Source organism: Entelurus aequoreus, linkage group LG05, assembly GCF_033978785.1.
Source record: "Entelurus aequoreus isolate RoL-2023_Sb linkage group LG05, RoL_Eaeq_v1.1, whole genome shotgun sequence".
Taxonomy (NCBI): domain Eukaryota; kingdom Metazoa; phylum Chordata; class Actinopteri; order Syngnathiformes; family Syngnathidae; genus Entelurus; species Entelurus aequoreus.
Genome location: NC_084735.1, coordinates 83,179,618 through 83,204,688, shown reverse-complemented (window position 1 = coordinate 83,204,688; position 25,071 = coordinate 83,179,618). Strand labels below are relative to the sequence as shown.

Sequence of the window (25,071 nt, the reverse complement as noted above, 5' to 3'; positions counted from 1 at the left end):
TCACTTCATGCGGCCATCATTGTAAACAATAGGGAACTTTGCGTATATGTTCAACTGACTACGTCACGCTACTTCCGGTAGGTGCAAGCCTTTTTTTTATCAGATACCAAAAGTTGCAATCTTTATCGTCGTTGTTCTATACTAAATCCTTTCAGCAAAAATATGGCAATATCGCGAAATGATCAAGTATGACACATAGAATAGATCTGCTATCCCCGTTTAAATAAAAAAAATTCATTTCAGTAGGCCTTTAAGATGGAAAGTGTAGCTGCCATTATGATGTGCAGTGATGTTTTCTAATGACCGTAAGTCTTCAACTATACAGAGTATTTCAAAGGTTGGAATCTGCGCTTTTGCATGATATTTTAGTGACTAGTGTTGTCCTGATACCAATATTATTTCGATACTTTTCGGTACTTTGATACTTTTCTAAATAAAGGGGACCAGAAAAAATTCCATTATTGGCTTTATTTTAACAAAAAATCTTAGGGTGTGGCGGACCGGTACTTTTCAGCGGCGGTATAGTACCGAATATGATTCATTAGTATCGCGGTACTATACTAATACGCGTATACCGTACAATCCTACTAGTTACTATGGTAATTTACGTCACAGCAGGTCAGACGAGGCACCAAGCAGTGTGGGCGGGGAGCGTTTCCACAGAGTGTTTCCAGAGCCTGAAATGTGGGTGTCAGGGACAGACGTGGAAGGAGATTTTTACAAGAAAGTTCTAAAGCTTAGTGATGTATCAGATGTATCTTCACGTTCATAATTCGCTGTGTTTGTTGCACTTTTGTTGCATTTCGCTTGATGGTAAAATATGTGGATCGAGAGCGGGTGTGACAATATTATGTTGTCAATATTCAGGGTTTTATTGTTCATAGAAAAAATTCAATTCCATTCCGTTTTTAAGGCGGTCTGTCATAACATTTTTAGAATTCAATCAGCAGTGTTTCCCATAAACTGACAAGATACCTGTGGCGGTGGGGGCGTGGCTATGGGCGTGGTCAACATGACATCATCGAGTAATTTGCATAATTTTCTACAATGATATGATTTTCTGTAAAAAGGCTCAAAAAATGTATACTTACTAATTAATAATAACAGTTTTGTTTTAAACGTCCATCCATCCATCCATTTTACAATATAATTACAACACTTTATGTACATATTTATATACAGATTTGAACAATAAGTTATTCACTGAAATATATTTATTAATTGTGGTTCTTACAAAAAATATATCTTATAAAATATAAAAGCTAAAATGTCTCTTAAAGCTCTGCCCCTTTAATTAGTGCATACTAAATAATTTAACTTTAGCCTACTACCACAACCATATTATTTACCAGCAACATAAAGTGAAACAGAGGCAGAGGTGTCCTGCCACAGTCAGTAACAAATAAACAGAAAACAGTAGTGGTCAAATACAAATAAGGCAACAAGAGAAGTATCCTACACTTCTCTTTTGTAAATTAAATCTGTACAGCCTATATGGACATCTACATCAACTATATGATTTGCCTGAGAAGCTGGACAGGACAAAAAACAAAAACAAAAAAAAAACAAAAAATGTAATTAAAAAAATTATATTTAAAAAAAAAAAAATTATTTTTATTTGTGGCGGACGTAATTCCACAAATAAATTAATGTGTGGGAAACACTGATCAGACTTTATTGTGAGGTTGTGTATTAGTTTTCCTAAAAATAGATATACCGGCCCCCAGACACATTTTTTTCCTCTAAATTTGGCCCCCGGAGTCAAAATAATTGCCCAGGCCTGGTATAGGGTATATACAGGTTTCCCTTTAGGGGACCTGTTTTTTTTTTGTCCCCATACCGTCAGAGGTCCCCTAAAGGTGACTGTGTAAACAGAGTGATGTCCCCATTAAGTAAGCATTGCCAGAACACACACACACACACGCACACACACTCACACACACACACACACGCACACATACACACACACGCACAGTGATTAGACAACAATGTGCAGGGATGTATGTGTAGGTGCAGAGCGTCAATGCTTGGAGCCACTAACGCTGCATTGAGGAGGAGGACAAGTGTGTGGTGAAAAATGGACTTTCGCGCGCCTTAATGAGGCTTTTTATAAGCGGAGGCCTTTAACATTCATGGAGGAGCCGTGCAGAAGGCGGCGGACCTCCTCAGGCATCCATCAGCGTCGCCGTGAAGGACGGCGCGTGACTCCCATCACGTGTACAACTCCAGTCACGTTCGCGTACCAAGACGGACGCTCTGTCTGATTAACGGCCCCCTGGACCCGTTTGAACACCCGAGGGGACGTTTTTAGCTGCGTCGGACAGAACCCACTTCTAGGGCGGTGCGCTTATGGAAGTAGCAGCGTGCTCTGGAATGTCCCAGATGCAAGAAAATGCCATTTAAAAATTTTTTTTTTTTAAGTTGGTAGAGTGGCTGTGCCAGCAATCGGAGTGTTGCTGGTTACTGGGGTTCAATTCCCACCTTCTACCTTCCTAGTCACGTCTGTTGTGTCCTTGGGCAAGACACTTCACCCTTTGCCTCTGATGGCTGCTGGTTAGCGCCTTGCATGGCAGCTCCCGCCATCAGTGTGTGAATGTGTGTGTGAATGGGAAAATGTGGAAATACTGTCAAAGCGCTTTGAGTACCTTGAAGGTAGAAAAGCGCTATACAAGTATAACCCATTTATCATTTATCATTTATATATAAGACAGTGATTCTCAAACTGTGGTACGCGGGCTCTATGTAGTGCAGGGGTGTGTCAGGTTTAAACATCGATGACATCTATTAAAACAGACAAGAAGCAAGGAAATAAACAGAGACAGGATTCAATTTTGCTCAATTTGAGGAGAGACGCGTCGACTGTACTCTCAGTACAGTCTTCCACCACGCTCTGGCTAGAGAATTCTACGCCACCTCTTTTATTTGGACTTTCCCTGTTTACATAATAACAGCTTTTTCTAAAGGAATGGGGGTTGGGGGGGGGGTGTACACTACCGTTCAAAAGTTTGGGGTCACATTGAAATGTCCTTATTTGTGAAGGAAAAGCACTGTACTTTTCAATGAAGATAACTTTAAACTAGTCTTAACTTTAAAGAAATACACTCTATACATTGCTAATGTGGTAAATGACTATTTTAGCTGCAAATGTCTGGTTTTTGGTGCAATATCTACATAGGTGTATAGAGGCCCATTTCCAGCAACTATCACTCCAGTGTTCTAATGGTACAATGTGTTTGCTCATTGGCTCAGAAGGCTAATTGATGATTAGAAAACCCTTGTGCAATCATGTTCACACATCTGAAAACAGTTTAGCTCGTTACAGAAGCTACAAAACTGACCTTCCTTTGAGCAGATTGAGTTTCTGGAGCATCACATTTGTGGGGTCAATTAAACGCTCAAAATGGCCAGAAAAAGAGAACTTTCATCTGAAACTCGACAGTCTATTGTTGTTCTTAGAAATGAAGGCTATTCCACAAAATTGTTTGGGTGACCCCAAACTTTTGAACGGTAGTGTATGTAAACAGCCATTGTTTTCGGTCACATTAACACAAAAGAAAAAGATGGCTTGGGCTGGTCCTGGATCGAGCTTGGGCAGGTCTTGGATCACAATTCTCATTGTCATTCACATCGACGTCCCTTATGCGGGCTCTGTACCGAGGATGTCGTTGTGGCTTGTGCGGCCCTTTGAGACTTTTGTGATTTAGGGCTATATAAATAAACATTGATCGATTGATTGAATAGATAACCCCTCCCGTTTCCTCCCATCGTAAACAATGGAATTTTACAAGCCTTTGGCTTGGTACAACAAAGACCGCCTCTGTCTGCTCGCTGGAATTTTCCGAAAACGGAAACTTTTATGATAACATACATAAAATTACTCTGACAGGTGTCAAACTCGTTTTCATTGAGGGCCACATCGCAGTAATGGCCGCTTTTTAAAAATCAATTCAAATTATGCACGCGGGCGATAACCTAAAAGGCTAATCCCAGATGATGAACAATTGGGAAGGTTCGTGTCATGTTTTTCCTCAAACAAAAAAACATACAAAAACAAAAAAAACAACTTTTCCCCATCTTTTTCCATTTTCAATCATTTTTAAAAAATACTCCAGGGAGCCACTAGGGCGGCACTAAAGAGCCGCATGCGGCTCGAGAGCCACGAGTTGCTGACCCCCGATTAAGGCCTACTCCGCTACTGTATTTCAACGTTGGTCATTATGTTGGCACTTGGACAGCCAAGTGTTTTTGGAGGTGAGAGATGCAATCCTCTGCTCAAAAGTTTAGTACATCAGCTTTGCGTGTGCTGTCAAAGTTGCACTTGTTTTATTTAGTAGACCAGTACTGGACTGATGCTAAATATTGCAATACTTGGTATCGTTCAATCGATATCCTTTACTTAACCAGGTAAAAACCCATTGAGATTAAAATATCTTTTCCGAGAGTGACCTGGCCAAGAGGGCAGCAAAACTTCTGCACAATAACTTAAAGGCCTACTGAAATGATTTTTTTTAAATTTAAACGGGGATAGCAGATCCATTCTATGTGTCATACTTGATCATTTCGCGATATTGCCATATTTTTGCTGAAAGGATTTAGTATAGAACCACGATAAAGATCGCAACTTTTGGTATCGGACAAAAAAAAGCCTTGCCCCTACCGGAAGTAGCGTGACGTAGTCCGCTGAACATTTCCGCAAAGTTCCCTATTGTTTACAGTGATGGCGGCCAGAAGTGAGAGAGCGATTCGGACCGAGAAAGCGACGATTTCCCCATTAATTTGAGCGAGGATGAAAGATTCGTGGATGAGGAACGTTAGAGTGCAGTTCAAGACATATCTTTTTTCGCTCTGACCGTAACTTAGGTACAAGCTGGCTCATTGGATTCCACACTCTCTCCTTTTTCTATTGTGGATCACGGATTTGTATTTTAAACCACCTGGGATACTATATCCTCTTGAAAATGAGAGTCGAGAACGCGAAATGGACATTCACAGTGACTTTTATCTCCACGACAATACATCGGTGAAACCCTTTAGCTACGAGCTAACGTGATAGCATCGTGCTTTAACTGCATATAGAAACAAAAGAAATAAACCCCTGACTGGAAGGATAGATAGAAAATCAACAATACTATTAAACCGTGGACATGTAACTACACGGTTAATGCTTTCCAGCCTGGCGAAGGTTAACAATGCTGTGCTAATGACGCCATTGAAGCTAACTTAGCAACCGGACCTCACAGAGCTATGCTAAAAACATTAGCTCTCCACCTACGCCAGCCAGCCTTCATCTGCTCATCAACACCCGTGCTCACCTGCGTTCCAGCGATCGACGGTGCGACGAAGGACTTCACCCGATCACAGATGCCGTTGGCGGCCCGGAGACGTAGGAAGTCAAGGTGAGGTCACCGGCTAGCGCGTCTGCTCTCCAACAAAGTCCTCCGGTTGTGTTGCTGTAGTCCGCTGCTAATACACCGATCCCACCTACAACGTTCTTCTTTGCAGTCTCCAATGTTCATTAAACAAATTGCAAAAGATTCACCAACACAGATGTCCAGAATACTGTGGAATTATGAAATGAAAACAGAGCTTTTTGTATAGGATTCTACGGGGTACCAATACTTCCGTTTAACTGACTATGTCACGCGCATACGTCTTCATACCGAGACGTTTAAGCCGGATATTTCCCGGGAAATTTAAAATAGCACTTTATAAGTTAACCCGGCCGTATTGGCATGTGTTGCAATGTTAAGATTTCATCATTGATACATAAACTATCGGACTGCGTGGTCGGTAGTAGTGGCTTTCAGTCGGCCTTTAAGTAAAGATAAATGAGATGCTCGAGCTTCTCAAAGAAATCTAAGAGAGACAATTTTGTTTGACTACTTGATTAGAAAATTTCCAATACAACGTCACGACTATTGTCGAGAAATATAATTGTTGGCGACAAATGTTATCGTCACACCCCTATCTGATATCACTTCCACCTGAATGTTTATACGCCTACTTCCTGCAAGACCATTAGTTAGTGCCAACTACATTTAAAACACACAAAAACAGCTGCAGTCACACAGCTTGACTAATTAAAAAATAAATGACTTGCATATATTAACACAAAAACAATGTATAAATGTTTCAGTAAAAACAAACTTCAACACAAGTACAATGCCCAATAGAAACACTTTCTCGATCAATTAAAACAGCCTGAAATTCCCCCAAAGTGATCCTTTCCTAAGTTATTCAATGACCATGGAGCATCATATCTGAAGGCTTTTTTTTTTAATTCCAAGATTTGTGTTGGCTCGAGGAACAAACATGCTCAATTAACTGGAATAATTATAGGCTGTTGCTCTAGTTATTATTTAATGTGCTCAAGCTGTACTTTTTCTTTTCGTGCTAAGGCACATAACTTGTTATCTTCCACTGCAAGTTAGGAGTTGTCTCGCCGCAGCTGTTTCGGTTTTTCAGCCTGCTAACAGCAAAGGACGGACCGCGAGCACCTCAACGAAGATAAGGCAACACCGGGCAGACAAAGCAGAGACAGGGCGAAATCACAAGGCTCGGCACATTTCCATCCTAAAATAATCCCGTATTGTGTCTACTGAGATGCTTGCATAATATGTGACCCCTCCCTTTAGAAGCAGCCTCAGCGATGTAACTAGGGAACTAGGGATGTCCGATAATGGCTTTTTTGCCGATATCCGATATTCCGATATTGTCCAACTCTTAATTACCGATACCGATATCAACCGATACATACAGTCGTGGAATTAACACATTATTATGCCTAATTTGGACAACCAGGTATGGTGAAGATAAGGTCCTTTAAAAAAAAAATAAAAAAAATAAAAATAAAAATAAGATAAATAAATTTTAAATATTTTCTTTAATAAAAAAAGAAAGTAAAACAATATAAAAGCAGTTACATAGAAACTAGTAATGAATGAAAATGAGTAAAATTAACTGTTAAAGGTTAGTACTATTAGTGGACCAGCAGCACGCACAATCATGTGTGCTTACGGACTGTATCCCTTGCAGACTGTATTGATATATATTGATATATAATGTAGGAACCAGAATATTAATAACAGAAAGAAACAACCCTTTTGTGTGAATGAGTGTAAATGGGGGAGGGAGTTTTTTTGGGTTGGTGCACTAATTGTAAGTGTATCTTGTGTTTTTGATGTTGATTTAATAAAAAAAAAAAAACAAAAAAAACAACCCGATACCGATAATTTCCGATATTACATTTTAAAGCATTTATCGGCCGATAATATTGACAGGCCGATATTATCGGACATCTGTATAGGGAACTCCTGAATAAAATGGGGGCCGCAGGGGCTGTTCCTCAGAGTGTGGGGGGAGACTGTAACTGAGTGTGCAGCTCCATGCGTTCTCCTCATGAGCTAAATTGAACTCTGTCTCTGCCTGATTCCTTGCTTCTTGTTCTGTTTAATACATAGTTCGGTGCTTAAACCTGACAGAAGGCTTTTTTTTTTTTAATTCCAAGATTTGTGTTGGCTCGAGGAACAAACATGCTCACAATGTCCTGCGACCTTAAACTCTAGCGACTGGAATCTCTACACATGCAAGAAGACAAACAATCTAATGCCAGCATGTGACATATTCTCCTCATTGAACATATTATATTTCTCGGAGTGCATGACATCATCTGCTTGTTCATGTCAGCCAAGGAAGGGCATGTTGGCGTGCATCGCAACCATAACTCACGGGAGAAAGGATTTACAGTTGCAAGGTTTGGCTGACTTTGTGTGTGAGGGAAGGTTGTTCTCTGTAAATCTCAACTCCTTAACGAGCTTAAAGGGGTCATACCATGGTTTTTGTTTTACTTTTCAAACACTTCATTGTGGTCTACATAACCTGTAATGGTGGTTCTTTGGTGAACAATTTGCTTAGATTTTCAAGTCCCTTTTTTTGCTCCCTTTCAAAACGGTGTAAGCATTCGCCCCCGCCTGGCAGAAATGTTTCGTCGTTTTTAAGCAATTTAGCTTTTATTTTGCAGTTTTGGACATGTGTTTTGTTGTCGACAAGTAAGGAGACGAAGATACGGGCGGACAAAAGTTAAGGAAGGAAAACCGGCTGACGTTCAGTTCTGGAACTATACACTGTGACTAAGGTTAACATTATACTAAGTCTAACTTTCTAATGCTAGACCCTGGACGAATACATGTGTATATTGACAATAAAAGGCTTTTCTATTCTTCTTCATGCAAATAACTCAGCTGTTTCGAGTTGTAAACAATAGAGGCTCAAGCTAAAAGCTACATAGCGAATGTAAAAACAGATTACACAACTTACTCGTTCATAGGCACTGATCCTACGAAAAGTACTTATTAGGAAAATCATTCTTTGTTTTGAAGTTGTCTTACATTAGAAGGCTAAGCTAGCTGCACAACAAACCGAGCTAAAATTGCTGAAGTATCTTTAACACGTTTCTAACCCAGTGTTATTACCGTTTTTCACTAGCTGCGTTTACATTACCCCTGGAAATGCGCAAAACTGAAATATCGCAATAAGAAACTGGTAATGGAAACACCCATATTTCGAAAAACCTTCCAAGTTAAAGGAAACGGCAGGCTGTCTTCTTTTAATAGATTCATTACAAGCTCGATAATGTTTGCTGTGGTCTGGAACAACATGGCACACGAACAACTATCTGAAATGCAGGCAATATTACATCCAGATAATGTGTCATGAGACATGCAAAACTAAATTATATACAAAGAGGATGTAAGTAAAGGATATAAAATCATGCAAATAACTCAGCTGTTTCGAGTTGTAAACACTAGAGGCTCAAGCTAAAAGCTACAAAGCGAATGTAAAAACGGATTATACAATTTACTCGTTCATAGGCACTGATCCTACGAAAAGTACTTATTAGGAGAATCATTCTTTGTTTTGCAGTTGTCTTACATTAGAAGGCTAAGCTAGCTACACAACAAACCGAGCTAAAATTGCTGAAGTATCTTTAACACGTTTGTAACCCATTGTTATTACCGTTTTTCACTAGCTGCGTTTACATTACCCCTGGAAATGCGCAAGACTGAAATATCGCAATAAGAAACTGGTAATGGAAACACCCATATTTCGAAAAACCTTCCAAGTTAAAGGAAACGGCAGGCTGTCTTCTTTTAATAGATTCATTACAAGCTCGATAATGTTTGCTGTTGTCTGGAACAACATGGCACACGAACAACTGTCTGAAATGCAGGCAATATTACACCCAGATAATGTGTCATGAGACATGCAAAACTAAATTATATACAAAGAGGATGTAAGTAAAGGATATAAAATCATGCAAATAACTCAGCTGTTTCGAGTTGTAAACAATAGAGGCTCAAGCTAAAAGCTACATAGCGAATGTAAAAACGGATTACACAACTTACTCGTTTATAGGCACTGATCCTATAAAAAGTACAGTATTTTCCGGACCATAGGGCGCACCGGATTATAAGGTGCACTGCCGAAGAATGGTCTGTTTTCGATCTTTTTTCATATATCGAACCGAATTATAGGGCACATTAAAGGAGTCATATTGGTTGGGGACCACTGGTCTACATAACATGTAATGGTGGTTCTTTGGTCAAAATGTTGCATAGATTATGTTTTTCAAGCTGCTTTCTGAGAGTCGCTTCCGGATGCGCCATTTTGTGGGCGGTCTTATTTACCTGGTTCACCTTCGGCAGCGTCTTCTCCCCATCATCTTTGCTGTAGCGGTGTAGCGTGCAAGGACGGGAGTGGAAGAAGTGTCAAACGATGGCGCTAATTCAGACTTTACTTAAATCAATAATCTCCTTATCCGGAAACAACAACACGAGAAATGTGTCCCGTGAAAAACCGTCTGACAGGAACTCTCTAATAAAAGTTCCTTGGGTGAATAATGTAAACTCACTATACCAGTATGTTTTAGCACGTTCATGGTGAGTTTACTGACAGATATAAGTAAGAACTTTACACTACTTTTTATTAGAAATGGCAACATCGGAGGATGAATGTCCCATAACAAGAAGATAGAGGAAAAAGAAGAAGCTTATCGACTACGGTGTCGCCACGGACTACAAAGGCGGACGCGCGCAATTTTTCAGGACTTATGCAGATCAAATACAGATCAGCAGGTACCAGGAGTTAAGAAAGGTTGCTTTTGCATAATATTGCGAAACAAAACGCCAGATAATATGTCTTACCTTATACACACACCATAACAATACTCTTATGTTGAAGCACATCAAGCGGTGCGGCTTCATAGCTTACCAAAGTCGTACTAAAACATTTTGATGGATTTTTGTGCGCCGTATGTAATGTTCTATATTTTCAATGGAACATATACAATGTTGGTGTTGTTTACTTGAGTCATTTTGCCATCATATTGCAGTCTACACGTATCTCTTATGTGTGACTGCCATCTCCTGGTCACACTTATCATTACACCATGTACCAAATAAAATTGCTTCGAGGTCGGTAAGAAAACCAGAATGATTCCGTATATAAGGCGCACTGTCGAGTTTTGAGGAAAAAATAATAATTGGAAATGTTTTGTCACAGCTAATTATGCTTACTTTATATTACATTACAATGTAATAACACTAGAACACTTTTGGGTAAGTAATCGTTTATAAATACATTATCCATACAATAAATAAATAAATGAATAAAAAACTGAATATTAACACTTTTGTTTGTCACACTTTAGTATTCTTTTTTTTCCAATATCTCTCTGTATTTTTTATCAGTTTCAAATGATCAAAATGTGGATTATGCAATATCATTATTATGATGTCACGCTATTGTCGAAAAGCATCCAATCAGAATCATCCTCTCTCGCTCCTCAATTATTTCCTTTCGTCACAGTTCCATTTCAGCCAGGAAAAAGTCCAACGTTGTCATATGCGATAGTTCTTATGCGCTATGAATATTCAAAGCATGTCTACGTCTTTAAACTGGGCATGAATGTTTGAGTGCATGTGCACTTATCTCCACCGACGTCATCATCGTCAGACCTTCAACACTCCATTTTTCATGGCGTCCTGCTGGAGAGGAGTGGGAGAACAACAACTCTTCTCACTGTTCTTTGTGGGAAATTCATATACAATATTTTTTTTGTTCAACTAATGCTAATGTTTAGTGTTAAATTAATGGAAAATAATTTGATGTTTCGTTTGAAATTATTAGTAAATAACTTGATGTTTAGCGTTAAATTATTGGGGAAAAAAAACAATGTTTAGTGTTAAATTTGTGTATTTTACACCAAAATTAACACTTAATTTTATTAAAATGTATTTGTTAAATTAATTTAAAATAACTTCCCGTTGGCTGTGTTAAATTACAAACACTTGCTAATGTTTAGTGTTAAATTAATGAAAACTAACTTGCTGTTTAGTGTTAAATTAGTGTAAAATAACCTGCCAATGTTTAGTGCTAAATTAGTGTAAAATAACCTGCTAATGTTTGGTGTTAAATTAATGAAAAATAACTTGCTGTTTAGAGTTAAATTCATGTAAAATAACTTGCTGTTGTTTAGCTTTAAATTAATGTAAAAAAAAAAACATGTGCTAATTTTTTGTGTTAAATTCATGTAAAATAACTTGCTGTTGTTTAGCGTTAAATTAATGTAAAAAAAAACAAACGTGCTAATTTTTGTTAAATTAGTGAAAAATAACTTGTTAATGTTTAGTGTTAAATTAGTGTAAAATAACTTGCTAATGTTTGGTGTTAAATTAATGAAAAATAACTTGCTGTTTAGAGTTAAATTCATGTAAAACAACTTGCTGTTGTTTAGCGTTAAATTCATGTAAAAAAAAACTTGCTAATGTTTAGTGTCAAATTAATGAAAACTAACTTGCTGTTTAGTGTTAAATTAGTGAAAAATAATTTGCTAATGTTTAGTGTTAAATTAGTGTAAAATAACTTGCTAATGTTTTGGTGTTAAATGAATGAAAAATAACTTGCTGTTTAGAGTTAAATTCATGTAAAATAACTTGCTGTTGTTTAGCGTTAAATTCATGTAAAAAAAAACTTGCTAATTTTTAGTGTTGAATTAATGAAAACTAACTTGCTGTTTAGTGTTAAATTAATGTAAAATAACTTGCGGTTGTTTATTGTTCAATTAGTGCAGAATAACTTGTTTAGTGTTAAATTAATGTACAAAAAACCTGCTAATGTTTAGTGTTAAATTAATATCAAATAGCTTGTTTTATCCTAAATAAGTCAAATATTTTTTGGTTATTTAGTGTTACATTACTATAAAATAACTTGCTGTTTTTCAATATTTTGCTGTTGATTAGTATGAAATTAGTGTAAAATAACTTGCTATTTAGTATGAAATTAGTGTAAAATATTTTGCTCGATTAGTATGAAATTAGTGTAAAAACACTTGCTGTTGTTTAGTATGAAATCAGTGTAAAATATTTAGCTGTTGATTAGTAGGAAATTAGTGTAAAAACACTTGCTGTTGTTTAGTATGAAATTAGTGTAAAATATTTTGCTCTTGATTAGTAGGAAATTAGGGTAAAGTAACTTACTGTTGTTTAGTATGACATCAGTGTAAAATATTTTGCTGTTGATTAGTATGAAATTAGTGTAAAGTAACTTACTGTTGTTTAGTATGAAATCAGTGTAAAATGTTTAGCTGTTGATTAGTATGAAATTAGTGTAAAATAACTTGCTATTTAGTATGAAATTAGTGTAAAATATTATGCTGTTGATTAGTATGAAATTAGTGTAAAAGACTTACTGTTGTTTAGTATGAAATCAGTGTAAAATATTTCGCTGTTGATTAGTATGAAATTAGTGTAAAATATTATGCTGTTGATTAGTATGAAATTAGTGTAAAATATTATGCTGTTGATTAGTATGAAATTAGTGTAAAATAACTTGCTGTTGTTCAGTATGAAATTAGTGTAAAATATTTTGCTCTTGATTAGTATGAAATTAGTGTAAAGTAACTTACTGTTGTTTAGTATGAAATCAGTGTAAAATATTTTGCTGTTGATTAGTATGAAATTAGTGTAAAATATTATGCTGTTGATTAGTATGAAATTAGTGTAAAATATTATGCTGTTGATTAGTATGAAATTAGTGTAAAATAACTTGCTATTTAGTATGAAATTAGTGTAAAATGTTTTCCTCGATTAGTATGAAATTTGTGTAAAGTAACTTACTGTTGTTTAGTATGAAATCAGTGTAAAATATTTCGCTGTTAATTAGTATGAAATTAGTGTAAAATAACTTACTGTTGTTTAGTATGAAATTAGTGTAAAATATAATGCTGTTGATTAGTATGAAATTAGTGTAAAATAACTTACTGTTGTTTAGTATGAAATCAGTGTAAAATATTATGCTGTTGATTAGTATGAAATTAGTGTAAAATATTATGCTGTTGATTAGTATGAAATTACTGTAAAATAACTTACTGTTGTTTAGTATGAAATTAGTGTAAAATTATTTGCTCTTGATTAGTATGAAATTAGTGTAAAATATTATGCTCTTGATTAGTATGAAATTAGTGTAAAATAACTTTCTGTTGTTTAGTATGAAATGAGTGTAAAATATTTTGCTGTTGTTCAGTATGAAATTAATGTAGAATAACCGGGTGTTGTTTAGTACGACATTAGTGTAAAATAACCTGCTGTTGTTTAGTATGAAATGAGTGTAAAATAAGTGAAATTGAGTGTAAAATAGGACAGAGGAGGAAGTATGCAGCCTATTTCCAGTTGTTATTAAGGTCAGCCTGTGGCCTCGTTTTTCCCTCCTACTTTCTAGTTCAACGTGCTGGGAAAGTTCCGGAGTGTTCCACTGCTCATCCAAACAATCTCACCTGAAGAAAAAAAATGAATGAATGAATAAATTGTTCACTTCATCATGTCTCATTTTGTCATATTTTGATTTACTATTTTACTGCTACTTTTTTTTGTTTGATTTGAGCTATTTTGTTCCATCTATTTTTTGGTTCTCTTGCAGGAATTCAACGTTTGGACAGAATAAAAGCATCAAATGTCATTTATAGATGTTATTTTTCATGGATATTGCATTTAATATGTATTTCTTTGTCTCCTGAAGGCTTGAGATTGACAGTTGCAGTTGTCATGACTCCACATGACACTTTGGACTATGTTGTTTCATTTGCTGTTTAGTACCTCTTCCTGTCCTGGTGCTCTTGTTTTGTCATATATCATTACCGTAATGACCGTATATGATTACCGTAATGGCCGTATACGATTACCGTAATGGCCGTATATGATTACCGTAATGACCGTATATAATTACCGTAATGACCGTATATAATTACCGTAATTACCGTATATGATTACCGTAATTACGTATGTGATTACCGTAATGACCGTATATGATTACCGTAATGGCCGTATATGAATATCGTAATGACCGTACATGATTACCGTAATTACGTATGTGATTACCGTAATGGCCGTATATGAATATCGTAATTACGTATGTGATTACCGTAATGGCCGTGTATGAATATCGTAATTACGTATGTGATTACTGTAATGACCGTATATAATTACCGTAATGGCCGTATATGAATATCGTAATTACGTATGTGATTACCGTAATGACCGTATATGAATATCGTAATGGCCGTATATGAATATCGTAATTACGTATGTGATTACCGTAATGGCCGTATATGAATATCGTAATTACGTATGTGATTACCGTAATGACCGTATATAATTACCGTAATGGCCGTATATGAATATCGTAATTACGTATGTGATTACCGTAATGACCGTATATGAATATCGTAATGGCCGTATATGATTACCGTAATTACGTATGTGATTACCGTAATGGCCGTATATGAATATCGTAATTACGTATGTGATTACCGTAATGGCCGTATATGAATATCGTAATTACGTATGTGATTACTGTAATGACCGTATATAATTACCGTAATGGCCGTATATGAATATTGTAATTACGTATGTGATTACCGTAATGACCGTATATGAATATCGTAATGGCCGTATATGATTACCGTAATTACGTATGTGATTACCGTAATGGCCGTATATGAATATCGTAATTACGTATGTGATTACCGTAATGACCGTATATAATTACCGTAATGGCCGTATATGAATATCGTAATTACGTATGTGATTACCGTAATGACCGTATATGAATATCGTAATGGCCGTATATGAATATCGTAATTACGTATGTGATTACCGTAATGGCCGTATATGAATATCGTAATTACGTATGTGATTACCGTAATGACCGTATATAATTACCGTAATGGCCGTATATGAATATCGTAATTACGTATGTGATTACCGTAATGACCGTATATGAATATCGTAATGGCCGTATATGATTACCGTAATTACGTATGTGATTACCGTAATGGCCGTATATGAATATCGTAATTACGTATGTGATTACCGTAATGGCCGTATATGAATATCGTAATTACGTATGTGATTACTGTAATGACCGTATATAATTACCGTAATGGCCGTATATGAATATTGTAATTACGTATGTGATTACCGTAATGACCGTATATGAATATCGTAATGGCCGTATATGATTACCGTAATTACGTATGTGATTACCGTAATGGCCGTATATGAATATCGTAATTACGTATGTGATTACCGTAATGACCGTATATAATTACCGTAATGGCCATATATGAATATCGTAATTACGTATGTGATTACCGTAATGACCGTATATGAATACCGTAATGGCCGTATATGATTACCGTAATTACGTATGTGATTACCGTAATGACCGTATATAATTACCGTAATGGCCGTATATGATTACCGTAATTACGTATGTGATTACCGTAATGACCGTATATGAATATCGTAATGGCCGTATATGATTACCGTAATTACGTATGTGATTACCGTTATGACCGTATATGATTACCGTAATGGCCGTATATGATTACCGTAATTACGTATGTGATTACCGTAATGACCGTATATAATTACCGTAATGGCCGTATATGAATATCGTAATTACGTATGCGATTACCGTAATGACCGTATATAATTACCGTAATGGCCGTATATGAATATCGTAATGGCCGTATATGATTACCATAATTACGTATGTGATTACCGTAATGGCCGTATATGAATATCGTAATTACGTATGTGATTACCGTAATGACCGTATATAATTACCGTAATGGCCGTATATGAATATTGTAATTACGTATGTGATTACCGTAATGACCGTATATGAATATCGTAATGGCCGTATATGATTACCGTAATTACGTATGTGATTACCGTAATGACCGTATATAATTACCGTAATGGCCGTATATGATTACCGTAATTACGTATGTGATTACCGTAATGGCCGTATATGAATATCGTAATTACGTATGTGATTACCGTAATGACCGTATATAATTACCGTAATGGCCGTATATGAATATCGTAATTACGTATGTGATTACCGTAATGACCGTATATCATTACCGTAATGGCCGTATATGAATATCGTAATGACCGTATGTGATTACCGTAATGACCGTATATGATTACTGTTATGACCATATATGACAATGACAATATATGATTAACAAAATGATCAGAAACCATTTAAATTATTTTGATAGATGAAGCTCCACAGTCATTTCACAACAAAAGCATTGCAAATCCTATTACCGGCTACAGTTTCGGTGTTAAGGGTTATTAAAAATGATTTCAAAATGGTTAGCGGGTCAGATTAAAAAGCTTTAGGAGTCATAGTATGTCCAAGTAAAATTAATCGTTGGACCTTTTTAAGGCTAAAAAGACAAAAGGCTTCTGCAAGCATAAAAAAAACAACCACTACAAAATAAAAGCACAGGATGGTAGACGTTGACTGACGACGCCCTATAAACATTTTGACGGTTATGAAGGTAATAAAATATTGATATCAACATATTCAGAGCTGCTTTAAAGCATCTAACGCAGTGTTTTTCAACCTTTTCTGAGCCAAGGCACATTTTTTTCATTGCAAAAATTCTGAGTCACACCAGCAGCAGAAAATTAAAAAATGAAACTTCGTAGCCGATATTGAGAGTAAAAAGTCGTTCTCGCGATAGTTGGATATGAATTCAAAGCATAACCAAGCATGCATCACTATAGCTCTTGTCTCAAAGTAGGTGTACTGTCACGACTTACTTTGAGTTTTTTGGTCTTTTCCTGTGTGTAGTGTTTTAGTTCTTGTCTTGCGCTCCTATTTTGGTGGCTTTTCCTCTTCTGTTGGTATTCATGTCTTCCTTGAACGCTATTCCCCCGCACCTGCTTTGCAATCAGGACTATTTAAGTTGTGCAGTTGCTATCCTTCTTTGCGTGGGACATTGTTGATTGTCATGTACGGATGTACTTTGTGGACGCCGTCTGCTCCACACGCTGTAAGTCTTTGCTGTCCTCCAGCATTCTGTTTTTGTTTGCTTTGCAGCCAGTTCAGTTTTAGTTTCGTTTTGCATCGCCATCCCTAAGCTTCAATGCCTTTTCTTAGCGGCACTCGCCTTTTGTTTAAGTGTTAGATCCCTTTTTACCTGCACCCTGCCTCCCGCATATACAAACCATGTTCCTGACATCTACAAAAGCAATTAGCAACCTGCTGCCACCTACTGATATGGAAGAGTGTTACACGGTTACTCTGCCGAGCTCTAAACCAGTGTTTTCCAACCTTTTTTGAGCCAAGGAACATGTTTTTCATTGAAAAAATGCGGAGGCACACCACCAGCAGAAATCATTAAAAAATGAAACTCAGCAGTCGATATTGACAACAAAAAGTCGTTGTCGCAATTGTTGGATATGACTTTAAAGCATAACCAAGCATGCATCACTATAGCTCTTGTCTCAAAGTAGGTGTACTGTCACCACCTGTCACATCACACCCTGACTTATTTGGAGTTTTTTGCTGTTTTCCTGTGTGTAGTGTTTTAGTTCTTGTCTTGCGCTCCTATTTTGATGGCTTTTTCTCTTTATTTGGTATTTTCCTGTAGCAGTTTCATGTCTTCCTTGACCGCTATTCCCCACACCTGTTTTGTTTTAGCAATCAAGAATATTTCAGTTGTTTTTATCCTTCTTTGTCGATTGTCATGTCATGTTCGGATGTACTTTGTGGACGCCGTCTCTGCTCCACAGTAAGTCTTTGCTGTCGTCCAGCATTCTGTTTTTGTTTACTTTGTAGCCAGTTTGGTTTTAGTTACATTCTGCATAGCCTTCCCTAAGCTTCAATGCCTTTTCTTAGGGGCACTCACCTTTTGTTTATTTTTGGTTTAATCATTAGACCCCTTTTTACCTGCACGCTGCCTCCCACTGTTTCCAACATCTACAAAGCAATTAGCTACCTGCTGCCACCTACTGATATGGAAGAGTATAACGTGGTAAGTCTGCCGATCTCCAGACAGCACAGACACTCAACAACAACACATTATTAGTAGGGATGTCCGATAATGGCTTTTTGCCGATATCCGATATGCCGATAATGTCCAACTCTTTAATTACCGATATCAACCGATACCGATATCAACCGATATATACAGTCGTGGAATTAACACATTATTATGTCTAATTTGGACAACCAGGTATGGTGAAGATAAGGTACTTTTTGAAAAAATGAATCAAATAAAATAAGATAAATAAATTAAAAACATTTTCTTGAATAAAAAAGAAAGTAAAACAATATAAAAACAGTTACATAGAAACTAGTAATTAATGAAAATTTGTAAAATTAACTGTTAAAGGTTAGTACTATTAGTGGACCAGCAGCACGCACAATCATGTGTGCTTACGGACTGTATCCCTTGCAGACTGTATTAATATATATTGATATATAATGTAGGAAGCAGAATATTAATAACAGAAAGAAACAACCCTTTTGTGTGAATGAGTGTAAATGGGGGAGGGAGGTTTTTTGGGTTGGTGCACTAATTGTAAGTGTATCTTGTGTTTTTTATGTGGATTTAATAAAAAAAAAAAAAAAAAAAAAAAAAACAAACGATACTGATAATAAAAAAAACGATACCGATAATTTCCGATATTACATTTTAACGCATTTATCGGCCAATAATATCGGCAGACCGATATTATCGGACATCTCTAATTATTAGCGGATTATAATTACTGGTTTGCAAAAAATATTTTTAACCCAAATAGGTGAAATTAGATAATCTCCCACGGCACACCAGACTGTATCTCACGGCACACTAGTGTGCCGCGGCACAGTGGTTGAAAAACACTGCTCTAGACAACACTGACACTCAAAAACGGCACATTTGCGGATTATAATTACCGTATTTTCCGGACTATAAATGGCAGTTTTTTTTCCATAGTTTGGCCGGGGGTGCGACTTATACTTTGGAGCGACTTATGTGTGAAATTATTAACACATTACCGTAAAATATCAAATAATATTATTTAGCTCATTCCCGTAAGAGACTAAACGTATAAGATTTCATGGGATTTAGCGATTAGGAGTGACAGATTGTTTGGTAAACATATAGCATGTTCTATATGTTATAGTTATTTGAATGACTCTTACCATAATATGTTACGTTAACATACCAGTTGGTTATTTATGCCTCATATAACGTACACTTATTCAGCCTGTTGTTCACTATTCTTTATTTATTTTAAATTGCCTTTCAAATGTCTATTCTTGGTGTTGGGTTTTATCAAATAAATTTCCCCAAAAAATGCGACTTATACTCCAGTGCGACTTATATATGTTTTTTCCTTCTTTATTATGCATTTTCGGCCAGTGCGACTTATACTCCGAAAAATACGGTACTGGTTTGCAAAAATATTTTCAGCCCAATTAGGTGAAATTAGGTGAAATCTCCACATCGAGAGGAGGTGGTTCGGGCATCTGGTCAGGATGCCACCCGAACACCTCCCTAGGGAGGTGTTTAGGGCACGTCCGACCGGTAGGAGGCCACGGGGAAGACCCAGGACACGTTGGGAAGACTATGTCTCCCGGCTGGCCTGGGAACGCCTCGGGATCCCCCGGGAGGAGCTGGACGAAGTGGCTGGGGAGAGGGAAGTCTGGGTTTCCCTGCTTAGGCTGCTGCCCCCGCCACCCGACCTCGGATAAGCGGAAGATGATGGATGGATGGATGGATGGATGGTGGAATTACGTAATCTCCCGCGGCACGGTGGTTGAAACACACTGATCTAACGAACGTGCATCTCGTTCCCATGCTGAGGGGAGCAGCAGCTGTGAGGAAGAGGAGGCGGAGGAAGAAGAGGGTTCTAGAAAAAGCAGACCTCAGCTGAGCCGCGAGCACATTTTGAAGCCGCCGAGCGACTTCCCTTCCTACGCTCTCCCTCACGTTAGGACGATCCAAGCAGTTGGGAGACATGATGATGATGGTGGTGGTGTGAAGCCGGCATCATCATCATCATCATCATCCTCCTCCTCCTCCTCAGCGAATGCGTCACTGCATTCACACAACAAGCAGGATTGTTCACTGCAACCACTCGCACTGTCCGCCAGGTAAGACCCTTTTTATGCATCTTACACCCTTTACTACGGGATTGCCTGATATGCACGTCAATACATGACATCATCACTATTGATGTCACCAAGATGAAGATGAAAACAGTGGAAAGGAGGCTGAGGGTTCCACGGAGCAGGACAAGTGAAGTTAGCATAGCATGAGATGATCTGCATGATCGTATGTTGACCACGCTGCTTTAAAAAAAAATGCATCGCAGGAAATGATCGTTAACATTGGTCATTAACAGCCAAACTTCATGCAATTCCACTAAAATAGGATTCTTATTTTTGTTTTTAATACAAATGAATAAAATATAAATAGTAAAGCACTTTTTTTTTTTATTGAATAAAAATGTACGGCAATTACTTCTGAAGTATCAACTATATAAGTATCAAATATTAATTGACCTGCCTTCCTGAGGAGGAATTCAACTTCCACCAAGGACCGGCGAGTCTACAGTGAGCCCGCGTTTCCCTTTTTTACTGTCGTTGCACAAAAGGCACAAAAGAAAATACTGATGAAGTGAAGTTTATTTATATAGCGCTTTTCTCTAGTGACTCAAAGCGCTTTTACATAGTGAAACCCGATATCTAAGTGTGGGTGGCACTGGGAGCAGGTGGGTGAAGTGTCTTGCCCAAGGACACAACGGCAGTGACTAGGATGGCGGAAGCGGGGATCGAACCTGGAACCCTCAAGTTGCTTTGATTGATTGATTGAGACTTTTATTAGTAGGTTGCACAGTGAAGTACATATTCCGTACAATTGACCACTAAATGGTAACACCCGAATAAGTTGGCACGGGCCACTCTACCTACCGAGCTATACCGCCATACGACACAAAGGTTTATTGTTAAATGTATATGTATCATTTTTTTTAGGCTTTTATGAAGTTATTACGTGTGGGGGAAAAGGAGTACAGTAGTACCATGACTTAGGAGTTTAATTGGTTCTGTGACACAGCTCCTAACTCCAAAAATGTGTATCTGAAATCAACAACGCCCGTTGAAATGAATTCAAATCTATATAAAGAAGTCATATGTAAAAAAAAACTGGTCTACAGCAGTGGTCCCCAACCACTGGGCCGCGGCCCGGTACCGGTCCGCGGACTGATTGGTACCGGGCCGCACAAGAATTAAAAAAATAATAATAATAATATATATATATATATATATATATTTTTTTTTTAAAAAATGAAATCAACATAAAAAACACAATATATACATTCTATATCAATATAGATCAATACAGCCTGCAGGGATACAGTCCGTAAGCACACATGATTGTATTTATTTATGTAAAAAAACAAAAACAAAAAAAAAACACAATATATACATTCTATATCAATATAGATCAATACAGACTGCAGGGATACAGTCCGTAAGCACACATTATTGTATTTATTTATGTTAAAAAAAAAAAAAAATTTTTTTTTTTTTTTTTTTAAATGAAATCAACATAAAAAACACAATATATACATTCTATATCAATATAGATCAATACAGCCTGCAGGGATACAGTCCGTAAGCACACATGATTGTATTTATTTATGTAAAAAAAAACAAAAAACAAAAAAAAACACAATATATACATTCTATATCAATATAGATCAATACAGACTGCAGGGATACAGTCCGTAAGCACACATTATTGTATTTATTTATGTTAAAAAAAAAAAAAATTTTTTTTTTTTTTTTTTTTTAAATGAAATCAACATAAAAAACACAATATATACATTCTATATCAATATAGATCAATACAGCCTGCAGGGATACAGTCCGTAAGCACACATGATTGTATTTATTTATGTTAAAAAAAAAAAAAAAAAAAAAAAAACACAATATATACATTCTATATCAATATAGATCAATACAGACTGCAGGGATACAGTCCGTAAGCACACATTATTGTATTTATTTATGTTAAAAAAAAAAAAAAAAAAATTTTTTAATTTTTTAAAATGAAATCAACATAAAAAACACAATATATACATTCTATATCAATATACATCAATACAGCCTGCAGGGATACAGTCCGTAAGCACACATGATTGTATTTATTTATGTAAAAAAAAAAAAAAAAAAATTAAAAAAAAAAAATAAATAAATAAATAAATACACCCCCCCCCCTCCCCACCAAGCGTTGACCGGTCCGCAGCTACAAAAAGGTTGGGGACCACTGGTCTACAGAACATGTAATAGTGGTTATTCGGTGCGTTCTTTTAAAACGGTTAGTTTTGAGAGGCAGACCCCTCCTGTTTGTTTTTAAATGTATACATATAATTTAATTTTTTTTCATTTTTTTTTCCATTTTTTTTTTATTGACATCCAGCATCAGACATTCCTATCCATTACATCATATTCACATACATCATATATATGTTGTCTGCCCTAAATGTCAAAATATTTTTTGTTTATATACCAACCATACCACCCACCCAAAAAAAGAAAGAAACAGCAAAAAAAAACAAAGTAATATCTACAAATACATCAATTAAATAAACAAAAAATAATAATACAATTATATATTTTTTTAGCCTTTTATGAAGTTATTATGTGTGGGGGGGAAAGGAGTACAGTAGTACCATGACTTAGGAGTTTAATTGGTTCTGTGAAACAGCTCCTAACTCAAAAAACGTGTATCTGAAATCAACAACGCCCGTTGAAATGAATTCAAATCTATATAAAGAAGTCATATGTAAAAAAACTTCATTGTGGTCTATAGAACATGTAATAGTGCTTATTTGGTGCGTTCTTTTAAAACGGTTAGTTTTGAGAGGCAGACCTCTCCTGTTTGTTTTTAAATGTATACATATATTTTTTTTTTTAGCCTTTTATGAAGTTATTACCCGTATTTTTCGGAGTACAAGTCGCACCGGCCGAAAATGCATAATAAAGAAGGAAAAAAACATATATAAGTCGCACTGGAGTCCTTAAGTCGCATTTTTTGGGGGAAATGTATTTGATAAAAGCCAACACCAAGAATAGACATTTGAAAGGCAATTTAAAATAAATAAAGAATAGTGAACAACAGGCTGAATAAGTGTACGTTATATGAGGCATAAATAACCAACTGAGAACGTGCCTGGTATGTTAACGTAACATATTATGGTAAGAGTCATTCAAATAACTATAACATATAGAACATGCTATACGTTTACCAAACAATCTGTCACTCCTAATCGCTAAATCCCATGAAATCTTATATGTCTAGTCTCTTACGTGAATGAGCTAAATAAAATATTTGATATGTTACGGTAATGTGTTAATAATTTCACACAAAAGTCACTCCTGAGTATAAGTGGCACCCCCGGCCAAACTATGAAAAAAACTGCGACTTATAGTCCGAAAAATACGGTATATATATATATATATATATATATATATATATATATATATATATATATATATGGTGTAGCAAGCTACTTTTGCTGTGTAGCTTGTCGTGTAGTATGCTACAGTTCACTGGGAATAGCTTCCCCTGTAGCTTAGCTACATTTAATGGGGAGTAACTTGTAGCTTAGCTTACTACATTTTCCAACTAGCTTGCCCATCACTGGTAATAACGGATTATATGACTTACTTGTCCATTACCAAACCCAGTAAACAGTGATCCCATTAAAAGCAGTTCTCAGGGAAAATCATTCTTTATTTTGCCGCAGTTGTCTTACATTAGAAGGCCAAGCTAGCTACACAACAAATCGAGCTGACATTGCTTGATTGAAACTTTTATTAGTAGATTGCACAGTACAGTACATATTCCGGACAATTGACCACTAAATGGTAACACCCGAATACGTTTTTCAACTTGTTTAAGTCGGGGTCCACGCTAGTGTCTTTAACACGTTTCTAACCTGCTGTTATTACTAGGGATGTCCGATAATGGCTTTTTGCCGATATCCGATATTGTCCAACTCTTTAATTACCGATATCAACCGATACCGATATCAACCGATATATGCAGTCGTGGAATTAACACATTATTATGCCTAATTTGGACAACCAGGTATGGTGAAGATAAGGTACTTTTTAAAAAAATTAGTAAAATAAGATAAATAAATTAAAAACATTTTCTTAAATAAAAAAGAAAGTAAAACAATATAAAAACAGTTACATAGAAACTAGTAATGAATGAAAATGAGTAAAATTAACTGTTAAAGGTTAGTACTATTAGTGGAGCAGCAGCACGCACAATCATGTGTGCTTACGGACTGTATCCCTTGCAGACTGTATTGATATATATTGATATATAATGTAGGAAGCAGAATATTAATAACAGAAAGAAACAACCCTTTTGTGTGAATGAGTGTAAATGGGGGAGGGAGGTTTTTTGGCTTGGTGCACTAATTGTAAGTGTATCTTGTGTTTTTTATGTGGATTTAATAAAAAAAAACAAAAAAAACAAAAACAAAAAAAAAAACGATACCGATAATAAAAAAAAACGATACCGATAATTTCCGATATTACATTTTAACGCATATATCGGCCGATAATATCGGCAGGCCGATATTATCGGACATCTCTAGTTATTACTTACCGTTTCAATGGCTCCTCCATTGCCGATAA

At 36.3% G+C, this 25,071-nt stretch overlaps 1 protein-coding gene across 1 annotated transcript in view; it reads left to right on the top strand.

The window, feature by feature from the left end:
- The first annotated feature begins 20,240 nt into the window (after nt 1-20,240).
- Nucleotides 20,241-25,071, top strand: part of LOC133649973 (uncharacterized protein C11orf87 homolog) — a 5,398-nt gene continuing 567 nt past the window's right edge. The window contains exon 1 of the mRNA XM_062046689.1: nt 20,241-20,505. The gene's annotated coding sequence lies outside the window, so the exon portion shown is untranslated. The remainder of the gene's footprint in view (nt 20,506-25,071) is intronic.